The sequence below is a fragment of the Amblyomma maculatum genome, chromosome 3 (assembly GCF_055883805.1).
Source record: "Amblyomma maculatum isolate TAMU_Amacu chromosome 3, ASM5588380v1, whole genome shotgun sequence".
NCBI classification, from domain to species: Eukaryota; Metazoa; Arthropoda; class Arachnida; order Ixodida; family Ixodidae; genus Amblyomma; species Amblyomma maculatum.
In genome coordinates this window covers 59,164,302-59,177,865 of record NC_139346.1, presented here as the reverse complement: position 1 = coordinate 59,177,865, position 13,564 = coordinate 59,164,302, and the positions used below count along the sequence as shown (strand labels likewise).

At 48.4% G+C, this 13,564-nt stretch overlaps 1 pseudogene; it reads left to right on the top strand.

The window, feature by feature from the left end:
• The first annotated feature begins 9,635 nt into the window (after positions 1-9,635).
• LOC146194833 (SLIT-ROBO Rho GTPase-activating protein 3 pseudogene) lies at positions 9,636-12,060 on the top strand (annotated as a pseudogene).
• Positions 12,061-13,564: the final 1,504 nt, after the last annotated feature.

Below are 13,564 nucleotides of genomic sequence, written 5' to 3'. Positions count from 1 at the left end.
AGCAATATATTTTGCTAATTTCTACTCTCGTCTTTCATATTGCATTTTAGTTTGGGGAGTTACAACCATCCATATTTATAATAAACTCGAGCGGCTACAAAAAAGGTGCTACGAGTTCTTGAAAACTTTTATGGAAACCCTAGCCAGCTATCTACTGATCCCTTGTTTACTAAACATAGTATGCTTAAAGCAACTACATTGTATGATTACAAACTGTCTCTTATATATGCATAAACGTAACCTTCCCAATGATACGCACCGTCCCTTGCATGCTTACAGCTTACGCAGGGAACTAACGCCAGTGCCACATACACGAACAAATTATGGCCGGGGAACTCTTGACTACCGCGTACCATCACTTTATAATAAACTTAAAACCCACATTGACTTTCAGTTCAGTTCAGTCGTTCAGTCGTGTCCGACTCTTCGTGACCCTATTGACCATGTCACGCCACGCTTTCCGGTCTCTCACTATCTTCCTAACATCACATAACTTCATCTGCAGTGCCTCGAGGATGCCATCTAACCATCGCGTTCGCTGCCTACCTCTTCTCCGGTGACCCTCAACCTTTCCCAACATCAAATCTTTCTCCAGCGACTCCTCTCTTCTCATCAGATGACCAAAGTAGCTGAGCTTTAACTTTAGAATTTGACCCTCCAATGAGCAGTCAGGGTTTATGGTCGACAGTATTGACTGATTTGATCTTCTGGCAGTCCAAGGAACTCTCAAGAGTCTTCGCCAGCACCACAATCCAAACGCGTCATTTCTTCGGCGGTCAGCCTTTTTCACAGTCCAGCTCTCGCATCCATACATCACAACTGGAAAGATCATAGCACGAGTTATACGGATCTCGGTTGGCAGACTAATGTCTCTGCTCTTTACTAGGCGGTCAAGGCTAACCATTGCTTTCTTTCCCAGAAGCAGGCGTCTCCTAATTTCATGGCTGCAGTCTCCTTCAGAGGTAATATTCAGAGGTTTAAGACCAAACTTCTCACTCTCTTCTTGTACGCGCATCAGAAGACTCTTGAGTTCCGCTTCACTTTCTGCCATTAAAGTGGTATCATCCGCTTATCTAAGTTTGTTGATACATTTTCCAGCAATCTTCACTCCAGCTGAAGACTTGTCCAGACCGGCTTTCCTCATAATGCACTCTGCATATAGGTTAAATAGGCAGGGCGACAGTATGCAGCCTTGCCTCACTCCTTTCTCAATCGGAAACCAATCAGTAAGACCATGCCCAGTTCTGACTGTGGCCTCTTGCCCTTCATACAGGTTCCTGAGGAGACAGATGAGGTGAATTGGAACTCCCATCTCTTGGAGAGCTTGCCACAATCTGCCGTGATCTACGCAGTCAAATGCTTTCGCATAATCAATAAAGCAGAAGTAGGTGGGTTTCTGGAACTTTCTTGCTTTTTCCATGATCCAGCGAAGGTTGGCAACTTGGTCTGTAGTTCCTCTGCCCTTGCGAAACCCAGCTTGCACGTCCGAAAGTTCCCGATCCACATACTGCTGCAGCCTATTTCGAGGATTTTCAACATCACCTTGCTAGCATGCGAAATAAGCGCGATAGTGCGGTAGTTGGAACAATCTTTGGCACTGCCTTTTTTTGGAATGGGGATGTAAACTGACCTCCTCCAATCCTGTGGCCACTGCAGGGTTGTCCAAATCTTCTGACATAATGTATGCAGAATGGTAAAAGCGTCATGGTTGAGGTTTTGAAGCGACTCAGCTGGAATGCCATCAATTCCGCTAGCTTTGTTCTTAGCAAGGCTGGCTAAGGCCCATTCAACTTCACTCTTCAGGATGCCCGGCTCGAGATCAGTGATCACAACTGTCTTATGTTGGGTTTGCACATACGGGTCCTTGTACAGTTCTTCTGTGTAATCCTGCCACCTCTTCTTTATCTCTGCGGCTTCAGTGAGGTCCTTGCCTTGTTTGTCCTTTATCACGCCCATCTTAGCACAGAAGCTTCCTTTGATATCTTTGATTGTCTTATACAGAGCTCTTGTGATCCTTAATTGGCTGTCGTCCTCAACTGCTTGGCACTGTATGTTCAGGACTTTACTGCCCCGCTTAACACATTTAGACACGAATTAACAAATTTTATGATGAGGCAATGAATAAATACTGCGATGTTCATATTCATTTCTGATATCTGATGTGTGTATAATTCTTTTGATTTTGATCTCATGTACATATCCATTTTTTTACTGTGTTGTGAAATCCTCTGCGAGATGCTGCCTGTAGACCCCCAGGGCCCAGTCAAGCTGTCTGTGACAGCTTTTTCCCTGGGGGCCCCCAACTTGTAGGTTGGAAATAAAGTGGATTTGGATTTGGAATAACCGATATGCTTACGAGAACGGAAAGCCATTAATTTCGACCGCACCACGCCAGTCAATTCTGAACTGTATTTTCAGCGCACCAGAGTTTATGCATACAAAATATTGTATGCATAAACTCTGGTCACAAAGACAAAATTTACGGCGCAGAGGTGGTCAATTTGTATTGCAAAAAAAAAACGTGGTCCTGTAAAACATGATGCGTGTTTTGTGTGATTTTCAGGTTACAACTTCATCGCGCGTGTTGTGTGTCTGAAGTGATCAATTTCTTTTACGTACTATATTCAGAACTAATGGTTAAGTTGAGCTTTCTGGAACATGATTGTTAGTTGCGAGCGAATATTTAACATTGTAATTTGCCGTTATGAATGCGCGTTTGGAATGGTCTAAACGACGTGTAGCTTATTCACGTGTTTGATCTTTCTCCTGCGCTAATCCCGAGTAGTAGAAGTGTCATAAAATATCCAGCAGGTGCAGTTTTACTATCAAATGTGGGAAAACTAAAAGCGTCCGGAAAGAAGATCTGCCGACGCACTTATTCTTACTGCTAAATTTGATTATTTGCGGAAATTATGGAAAAAAAGTTTTCGTTCAAAAATGCTCGTATCCACAATTATAGATTGTTATATCGCGCACAAAAAAGGGGCTCGCCTGAAACATGACACTTTATCTTCTACGTGCAAGAGCTTCTACTGTCCGTGCGAAGAACTCTATGAAAAAAAATTCTGAAAAGGGGATTCTTATTTCCAGTTGCTACCATAGTTCTTATACTTTACCACACGTACAAACTTGTTCCCCCAACAAACGTGATGCTAAGCTATGGATTTCTTTATTTTTGAATTTGAGTATATCATATAAACCCCAAAGCATCTGTGTCGTACGTTGTTTTGGCTACAGCTTTGACAAATTTTACATTGTTCTGTTTGCAGTAATGATGCAATGTACACTAATTTTAGCAGCCGCGGTCGGAGTGCGACTGCCATTTTTTGCGTCTCTTTTTTCTTTTGTACTTTCTTTTAGTTCTTGCGGCAATCTACCCTAACGAAAACTATTCAAAGGAAAGTTATTGATTTGAAGCATGCAGTTATGACGACGTCTTTCTTCTACAGGTGTTCGATCACAAAGGCATAACAAGTAGAAGGGGGCAAGCACTGACTACCATTTAACGAATAGATAACAGCAAATACATTTTGTTTTATGTTTCCAGCGTCAACACCGCATCCACATGGGAAGCCGTGCACTGCCAGATGTCGCAACCAATGTAACCAAGTTAATATGGCCGGCCTCACCGAGTGTGCAGCTTATTTCAACCATAGTAAATCAGACAAGAAAGTTGTCTGAGGGCCAACAGGTGGTGCTTTATTTTGCATTTCTAACCCACGGTCTAGCTGTACTTCCACTTTCCAAAAGTTTTCTCTCTTAATGGGATTTATGAATGTTGCTTTTATTTCCAGGTGCCATCTGCGAAAGGAAATACATTGTTATGCACGCTGCTCAAGTCCATATCTTCAAAGGCTGCTGGGAGCTGCTGCCCCTACAACCGACCACAAAAGAAGCTGCGATGAACTCAGCGCCTTCCTCCAACCTGGGACTTGAGAACACCTTGCCAAGGGACGCAAAAACAGGAGGAGCACTGAAGCCTAAGAGTTCTGCCTAAATATTTCCATGCCCTGTAACCCATGCACACCTAATAAATCACCATGCAATGTACCTTTCAGCTGTATTATTTTCTGTGCATGGATATTCTCAGCATGCTTCATTTAAATAAAAAGCTACATTAAAAATATCAGCACTGCATACGTATGGGATGGCTTTGTAGGTGCCTACTAGCCATAGCACGAAATAGCAACTAGTCGTAGTACTAATTATTGAAACATTCAGCACTATAATGTGCCGGATTGCCAATTGCTCTGGCTGGATGCCAATAATGCAAAACCACTGGGCAAGATTGGATTGGAAATATTGGGTAGCCGATAAATCTGGCTGAATGCCAGTTGTGAATATCCGGAGAATAAGCATGGATACAAGATATTGGATGCCCAGTGAGCTTGGCGGGATAGCCGTGATATAACAACCAGTGAGTGAGCTTGGATGGAAGATATTGAGTAGTCATTGAGTGCCATTGAATGCTAGTAAACAAGGTAGTATGCCAATACTGGTTTTGATAGGAGAACCATTCAAATTGGTTGGCATATATCTTGGCTCTTTGTGCGCCCCAATCAGATGCCAATATTGACCAATATTGGGACCAATATATCCCAATATTGGATCAGTGGCGGTCCATTGATGGCGTGCTGCTTGGGTGTGCAGGGTTGCAGATCATTCTATGAGCATGATGATGGGAAAGATTTATGCTTCCAATGCATAGCAAAGTCTTCCTTTTACAGTTTGTCCCGTAAGCACAGATTGACTAAGGACACAATAGGAGAAGGACGCCAAACGTAGCTGAGGGCTCCCAATTTCCGCGTCCAGCCCTCTGCCGAAGAATTCTACTTCTGAGGGCAGCCGACAGATGGCGTGAGCGACTGTGGCCCGCTCCGCGAGCGGCCGGGCCACGCCGGCGCCATGGGTGCTGTCGGCATGCATTTGGCCCCACTGTGTCAGTATGCGCCTTAAACCTTTCTCCTCTGGTATTTAGCTGTGGGGATGTAAGTAATGCTTTATATACAAGAATAATTTTAGTTCGGTTAAAGCAGAACGCCAAAACCAAAGCTGACACGGCGTTGGCGGCGCGAGTGTTAATAAAGCACCACATTTTGTGTCGCATTGCACGCTTCTCACTAAAGCTCAACCACATGAGGCGAGAATTCCCGGTCGCATGCCGCGCGACGGCATCGCGCGTGAGGGGCTGAAAGTAGTCAAAGCATTGACGCTCGTCGCTGTCGCTGAGCTCTTGGGTTTTTAGAAAATTTCGCGCGTCTCCCGCAAGCAGCTAGCATGGAAGCCAATCGCAGAAGGCTTTGGGGTACTGAACTTCCATCCTGGCTTTTTTTGTAAGTGAAGTTTGTTTTCCTAGTCCGATTTGAGTGAAGAATCTGCAGACGCTCACTTTTTCTGATCTTTGCATATATGAGCGCATTGATACAGTTCAGTAAAAGCTTAGTAAGGTAGTGAATAAAAAAATGTTGTTAATTTTGTAAAGGAGAAGGTCACTGCTGGCAACGCAAGTCGGCATCGCAGTGTAGTATTGCACTGCTGCGCTGTTACCTTTTTTTTTTTACCGATACGCGTTACGAAAAGATCCATCAGTTTTTTACCGTACTTCATGCTGTTTAGTGTTAGAAATGAACGGGATATGGCGTAAGTGCACTCCCTCTGACCGAACGACGAGGCAGCGGTTACAAAGAAGCGCTGGAAACTCGCCTCTCTGTCATCAAGTCCCGTCGCTCCGTGCGGTGTGCACCAACGGCAACGACAGGCGTTGACGGCCGCGTCAGTATGTTGGATGGCGACGGATCGCCAGGGGCTGTCGCCTCATGCGGTTACCGCTTAACTTTACTAGTTGTAAGATACGCCGAACAGTGCGCTGTCTAAGGAACCGACCTCATGCCGATACCGGAGAAATACAGGATACAGGACCCATCCCAACTAGTCTTACCGCCATTTTACGAACATATAAACTAAACTCCTACCTCCCCCCCCCCAAAAAAAAAGAAAAAAACAGATCACAAGTCGCTTCAGTGCATGAATGTCCCGCTAGTACTGTATTGATACAACTTTAATATTTCTGAAACAAACACAAGTCGCGAAAGGTCTCCTTAATTTTGGAAATGAAGGGGAGAAAAATAAACACGAGACAGTAAATTTCAACACCATTGCACTCGTCCCTACCTACGAGCTCATACAACCTTTGACAATTTTTGCAAATCCTGGCTCTAATTGTCGTTCTCACTCTTCAATTGCCTGCAATACTGACGGATGCGTAGGCACAGATAATAGTGTAGCAGTTTCGCAAGCATGTCTTCTTTATGAAGATTGCATGGAAATGTGAACTTGAAATTTTCCAGCACAGCATCAATGGTCTTATCGAATACGTGCCTGTCAATCGCATATTTGTCGAACTTCTCCTCGTAAGCACTTGAAAAGGTCAAAGAGATGCATGTTAGGGTGCGTCAGCCTGCCCCTTGTTTTGAGATTCACCAGCTTGGCTTCAGGAACATTTGCAACCCCTTTTGTTCCTTCAAGCGCCTGCTTACAATCCGTGCAAGAGGCCTCGTTTGCAAGCTTTCTTGAGACAAAGCCAGTAACGTAGTAAACGATGCAGTCTTAAACCGCTGCATCGCAGTCGTCTAGCTCAAAAACGTCTGCACAGTCCCAGCTGCCTTCGTCAATTAGCCCATCAAGCTTCTGCTTCAATTCCTGCAGTTTGTTCAGGCGCTGCTCATCCGAACTTTTGTATATCTCCCTCAAATCCGCCAGAGTGACACCAGCAGTCTGGCCCTTCTCGGACGCTGCACAGTTTCCGAACTGTGGAGGTTTTAGCAAAGATACATGCTGAGCATGCGATAGAGCGGCAAGAATGTGGGAAAGGTCGGATGTTCATTTTGTCCTCCCGCTTGTCTGGCGATACCGAAGAAGCATTCTAACGGATCCTGATTCATTTTGGCCGACAGCACATACTTGAAACTGCAGTCATGTAGAAGGTATCTAGAAAGTTGTAGGACAGATTTCAGCGTAACGCACAAACCATCGCAGTCGACTGGGTCAGAAAAAGGTCTTTTGGAATGTCACCGTTTTTGACCTCTTGTTCCCATGAGTCCAGCCACTCACATGCAGTCTGGAGAGTAGTGAAATCTCTGCATCCTAGTTGAATGCCTTCTCCAGGGTAGCGGCGGTTTAGAGCGTCGAACAGGTCATTCAGAAAAAGTTTGAACTTCGCTGTCGGTTCCGCATTAGCCAGCCTTGGCGCATCTCTCAGAGCATAAAACATTATTCCTTTGCAACAGATTTACTGAAACGCTGTGCGGCCAGCTTTACTCTCATCTTCAGCATGTTGGATGGGTTTACATGATTCTAAGTGAGCTTGGGGCAGACTCGAAGCGCTCCAGTGCTCTTGCTGTCGGCAACAAACACAGCGTCGTAGCACGACCATGTAATAAATTCGCCATCTTTCTTCAGAACGTTTTTCTCGTGCAGACGGTTCCTAATGCACTTAAAGAGGTGAGGTGCGTCGGAAAAAACATACACCTTTCTTTAAACGTACAAAGCAATTAAGCAATGTTCAAAGCAATTAACGACATGTCCCGACGCGCCACTGATGCCGAGCTGCTTCCACATTGCGCGGTTCGTAGAAGCGCCGTCGCACACAACTCTGTCGACCAACAAACCGGTCTTCTCTAAATGCACAATGCACTGAATCATAAGCTGAGCAAGGAGCGTTCCCTTTGTTGACCCCTTCGATGCAAACACATCAACTGGCTGTAAATAATTTTCACCTAAAGGCGAAAATGCAAAAACAAGGCCATGGTCTGCAAGCTCATTGCTTTGGTTGTCGCTCTCCCCATGATCGACGAGACCGGCGTAGGTCATCGTTTTCGAGTTTACAGCCAATTCGTTTCTTACATGAATTTCATCCATTATGAACATTCCTCGGCGCTGGAAAGGAGCCTTCATAGAGATATTCACCTTCAAGGCTAGAAAGAAGTTATCGTCAAAACCACATTTCAGGCCCACCATGCTTATGTACTTCCTCACAGTAGTAACAGATGGCAGAGGCAAAATATTTTTGCTTCGTAAAAAAGCGTACGAAGCAGGGCTGCGTATGTGCAGCAATAGGCACAACAGAATCAGGTCATCTGTGCATCGCCGGTTTCTCATTGTTGCGCTCCGGGCAGCTGAAATACATTCCTCTAGCAAAAGCCTCGGCGTTGGTGGCATATTCAGGGATTGCAGTTTACTTCTGACGTCTTCTTCCTGCAATTTTTATAGCTCTGTTCTGGTGTCCTGTATATGCTTGATAAAGAGCTTGTTGCGCTTCATAAGCCGCACTCGTGACTGCTGCAACGCTGATTTTGCATGGCGCAAAGCTTTGAGCTTCTCCTGGTTGGAAGGCGGCACGGAAAGCCTAGTGCGCTTCAATGGTCGCTCCTGTTTCGCTCTTGCAGCTTGGCGGTTGGCATGCAACCTAAAAGTGTCGGCGAGACCGCGGCAGTGATGACTTATGACACCTCCAGGTGACAGCAATAGGCATCTTTTGTGGCAGTCGACGGATGCACACTCCGGATGCACACTCGGAAAGTCCTTCAAACTCGGGCCTCCCAGGCACACAATAGGCTATGAATAGTTAGGAGCATAACTTCAATTTCAGATGACCGAGGCTATGAATAGTTAGGATCATAACTTCAATTTCAGATGACGATGCGGCAACCGAATTTATACCAACAGCAGCACAATCCATAGGCCTGCCGAAGACATACGCCTGAACTGTCAGGTCACTTTTCACATGCAAAGTATTTCTATTGAAATTTTCTGAAGAACCGTCTCTTTTCCTGTGTGTTACCTGTGCGTCGATAAAAACAATGTCCTTTTCCCCTGCAGCATCGGTGCGATGCACTGCCCACGAATGCTGAGGCAGGCAAATGCTTTCTGCTTTGTTGAAGAGGGTTTCAAATGGTGAGCTAACCGTGACAGTCTCACAGGATGACGCAACGTCGTTTTCATCAGGAGCGGTTGCCGCAGGAAGAGTTGTGTCGGTGGGCAAAGTTGACCCGATGCCGTTGCTGCTGCTTTGAGAGACTGAAGCTGCACGATTAGACAGTCGCTTCGCTGTCTTGCGAGGACTCTTGATCCGCTTGAGAGGTAGCTCGGCGCCTCTACGAAGATAGTCGGAATAGCGTCTTCTGTGAGGCCAGCTCTTATCTTCCTGGACATTAACACGCGGCCATCAGTTTCCGCTGACCACGTGTTCAAGATGAAGTGAGGAGCAAAATGTCTTTCGCAAACACGGTCGGTTATTTGCAGTACACATTCTTTGCGAGGTATTGCTCGCCGCCACGCTTCAAGCCTTGCTTCGTCGTCCGGCGGTTTGAAAAGCGAGTATTTCTCCTCGAACGATTTGTAGCCGCTATTACAAAAGGGCACAAAACACTTCACCAAGCACCGCCGCATAAAATAACTTGATCAAAGCAAGTCGCAGGAGACAAAGAACACGAATGGCGCGAAGGGCGAAATAGGGCAATAGTTGCGAGCGCCATCTTTTGAAGCTCCGCGCAAGCAGAATCTCGCGGCCCCGTCTCTACGTAGCGGCTCGCCCGCGCCGTTCACTCACCTAAAGTACTCTTACACCGTGCACCGTCATGACGGCCGACTACAAGAAGTCGGCCGGCAAGCGCGAGCTGCTCGGCCTCTTCGAACAGCAGGTCAAAGATATTCGGCAGCAGCTCGGGGAGCAGCTGATATGCCTCGATGTGCGGCTGGAGACGCAGTTGCCACTGGTGTCCGAGATGCAGGACTACTTCTGCCGCAGGGCCGAGGTGAAGCTGGAGTACTCGCGTGCTCTGGACAAGATGGCGCGCACTATTGCCAAGCGCCACTGTGCCGAACGGCCTCTACGCGAACTCTGGCCAGTCTTCTCGTCACAAGCATGCTGGGAGCAGGTGGTGGCCAATGCGCGGCGCCAAAGCCGCGACCATGCTGCCCTGGCTGAGGTGTACGGCGCCACCATGGTGGCACAGCTGGCCAACCTGCTCGAGGATGTGCAGCGCATCTACCGCAAGTGCCGTGGCATTTGCACACAACAGCACGAGGAGCTGCTCAAGCAGGTCTTGCACGAGCTGCAGGCCGCCATAAAGACGTGTACTGCGCCTCGGAGGAGCAGGCGCACGCCAAACTGGGGCTGGTGGCCGGCCAGAAGCGGCAGCTGGAGGCGGCAGTAGCGTGCGAGAAGCTGGAGCGCAGCAAACGCTTTCGCGTTTTGGCCAAGGAGCTCACCAAGCAAGCCGCCAAGCACCGGGAGACGCGCCTGCAGTGTCTCAAGGCTCGCAACGAGTACCTGCTCGCCCTGGGCGCCGCAAATGCCGCCATCCACAATTACTTTGCCGAGGATCTTTCCGACTTGGTTGACTGCGTGGACTTTGGCTTCCACATGTTCCTGTCTCGGGCACTATGCACAAGCTGCAACACCGAGGAGTGCCTGCAGCAGTCACTGCAGCAGGGCTGCCAGGCCCTGGCCCAGCGCGTCTCCGAACTGGACTCTCGTACTGACAAGCAGCGCTTCCTCGAGGGGCACCACACCGCCTTTATGGTTCCCCCCGGTTCACCTTCCAGCCACATCGGGCAGACGTAGAGCTTCAGCAGGCGAGTGTGGAGCACCCCATGGAGGAGGAACTGGAGCAGCGGCTGAGTGAGCTGAACAAGCGGCTTACCTCGCTCTGTACTGAGAACGACGAGGTGTGGAAGACCCTGGAGACGGCCGAGAGCTCACTGCTGGACATGATGGCGGCCCGCGAGGTGGACTGCCGTTTCCTGTTTGAGGAGAGCCCTGCCGCTCGGCCTCCGCCCCAGCCAGAGACGCTGGCCCTCAAATTGCGGGCCGACAAGCAGGAGACCGAGGATTTCTACCTCGAGAAGTTTCGAGGATGCAGCCTGGGCTGCAGTGTGGCGGCACGCCTGGAAGCCAAGGCAGAACTGCTCCGAGCGGCTCTGCAACGGGATGGGGACGAGGTAAAGCCACAGACCCACCCGCACTCGCGACCCGTGGCACGCAAGAAGCGCATTGGTCTCCAGGCTGCCTTGGCTGCCAGACACGGCGGGCAGCCACGGTTATTTGAAGGAAGCCTCGAGGAATACCTGGAGGCAACAAACCAGGAAGTTCCGCTGGTGATCCGGAGCTGCGTGCGGGTGATCAACCTTTACGGGCTACACCACCAGGGCGTATCCCGGGTGTCCGGCTCTCAACCACTTCCGGGACTGCTTCGAACGGGGGGAAGATCACCTGGCAGATGTTTCGGATGCAAGTGACATCAACTCGGTAGCCGGGGTGCTCAAGCTGTACCTGCGGGAGCTCCGGGAGCCCCTCTTCCCATCTTCTACTTTCACCATCTAATGGAGATTAGCCAGCTCGAGTCAAAGGAAGAGTTTGTCGCCAAAATACGAGATGTCGCCCAGAGCTTCCCGCGAACTGTGTTTGTGGTGCTTCGATACCTTTTTGCCTTTCTTAACCATTTGTCAGAATTCAGTGACGAGAATATGAAGGACCCCTACAACCTGGCCATCTGCTTTGGGCCGACCCTGGTGCCTATTCCTAAGGACAAGGACCAGGTCCTATACCAGAACCTGGTCAACGAGCTCGTCAAGGGCCTCATTGTGCATCAGGAGCACATTTTCCTCAACGACAGTGGGCTCGTCTACGAGAAGTACATCAGTTCCGAGGCCCCTGAAGACACGGATGAGCTGCCCGTGGAGCCGGTTGCAGAATTTGCAGGAGCTGCCCAGAGCTCCGATGAAGATGCCCTGTCGAGTGAGCCTGACATCTCCCTGTTTGGAAGGTCGGATGTGCTGGAAGCGACGGCCCAGTACGATTTTCTGGCCCAGTCAGAGCGGGAACTATCCTTCCGGAGAGGTGACAGGCTGCTGCTCTACAGCCAGGTGTGTGCCGACTGGTGGAAGGGGCACTTTGACGGAAAGGACGGCCTGGTGCCGGACAAGTACATACTGCTAGTACAAACAGGGGGCGGCACTTGTGGCAACCCCCTATTTGGAAGACGCCGTAACGTTGGGTAGTTAGGAACTAAAATCACGCAAAAAAGGGTTCCGACCCGTCCGCGCCGATGTATCGGCATCCTCCCTGCTGTGCCCCGTTTATTTGTCGGACCCTTGAGACGCCGTTTCCAAAGCCATCCAAACAGAGCTCGGATTTCACCGGCGCCATGTCATGATTAATTGTAGGGCCCTCTCTCTCTCTTTCTTTCCCCCTCGCCGTTGTTGCGTTGTGCGTGTCATGGTTGCCAGTAAAGCTGCAATGACGTCATGTGAATAAGCTGTGTACAGTGCGATTTTCAAAGTACTAGGAGAAACTACGAGTATTCCCGTCGTTGCTCTCCAAATGCATTGATTGTTAAAGCATATGCATGGCATATTTCGCCGGCTTACACTGCTTATGCAATAACCACGTTCTGGCCTTGCAAGGAGGGCTATTATTTTTTGTTATTCGACTCGAGACAGCAGACAACTAAACACGCTGCCGTTGTTCGTTGTTCAAATTGAGCCGTACCGAATCTGCGCGTGCCCATGGCACACACTTGCTTTCGTACAGCTGTCTACACATGATGATTAGGTATTGCGTCTGCCAGCACCAAAAAAGGAAATCCCTTTGTTATTCACTACAGCCCGTCTTTAAAATCAATAAAACGGACTCTTCCTTAGCTCAACGTAATCAGGATAAAAACGGGTAGTCAGTACCATTACAGAGCGGGAACAACAGGCTAATATAGTGTTCTGCCATTGCTGCTCAAGTGGAAATGACCAGCAATTTCTGGCTGCAAAGCAGAGTTTAGCATTTTCTATTACCAGCCTTATCGCTTAGCCAGGTGATTCCTCGGGGCAATCACGAAGGGTGCAGTTCGCCTCCTAGAGTCCGGGTTAGGTCTTTGTAATGAGAATGAAACCCCGGCAAACTCTTACAATAAGCATCATATTTCCCCAAGCTTGCACTCGCAAATGCGCCATCCATGTATTCAGCAAATTTCTTCTTATTTTGTTTTATTTGCTTATCATGAAAACCTGCGCTGCACCTGCAATTTTCTTGCTACGCCACCAACGATGATGAGCCGTCGTCTCAAGCTGCAGCGCAATTAAGGTTGGCAGCACTGAATACCTACTTCTATTTCTGTTTCTGCTCTGAGCTGTTTTCTCAGCGAACAGATTTCTTGCGCCAACTTGCACCGTATCTTGATCCGGCCTAGGTTAACGGAACTGCAGGCTGAGCACACGGGGTTGGACATGCGATGAGCAAACAAATACATAGAAAACAGAAGCTATCTAAGAAGGAATGGGCTGGAGGTGCTCAGAGCCGCCAACTGTTATTCGCCGGTGAGAAAACATCACCCTCGAAACTGACGCCACCTGTCTCAATTTTTATATTTCGCTTCATTGTTCGTGTTTGTTCCCGCAAGAAATGGTACACGGCGGTTGTTTACGCAGGGCATTTCTTGAGTGACCCCATGCAGCTGCAAAAAACAAGAGCTTGTACGTTAATCACAGAACTCGTTTGAGAATTTGTTATCTA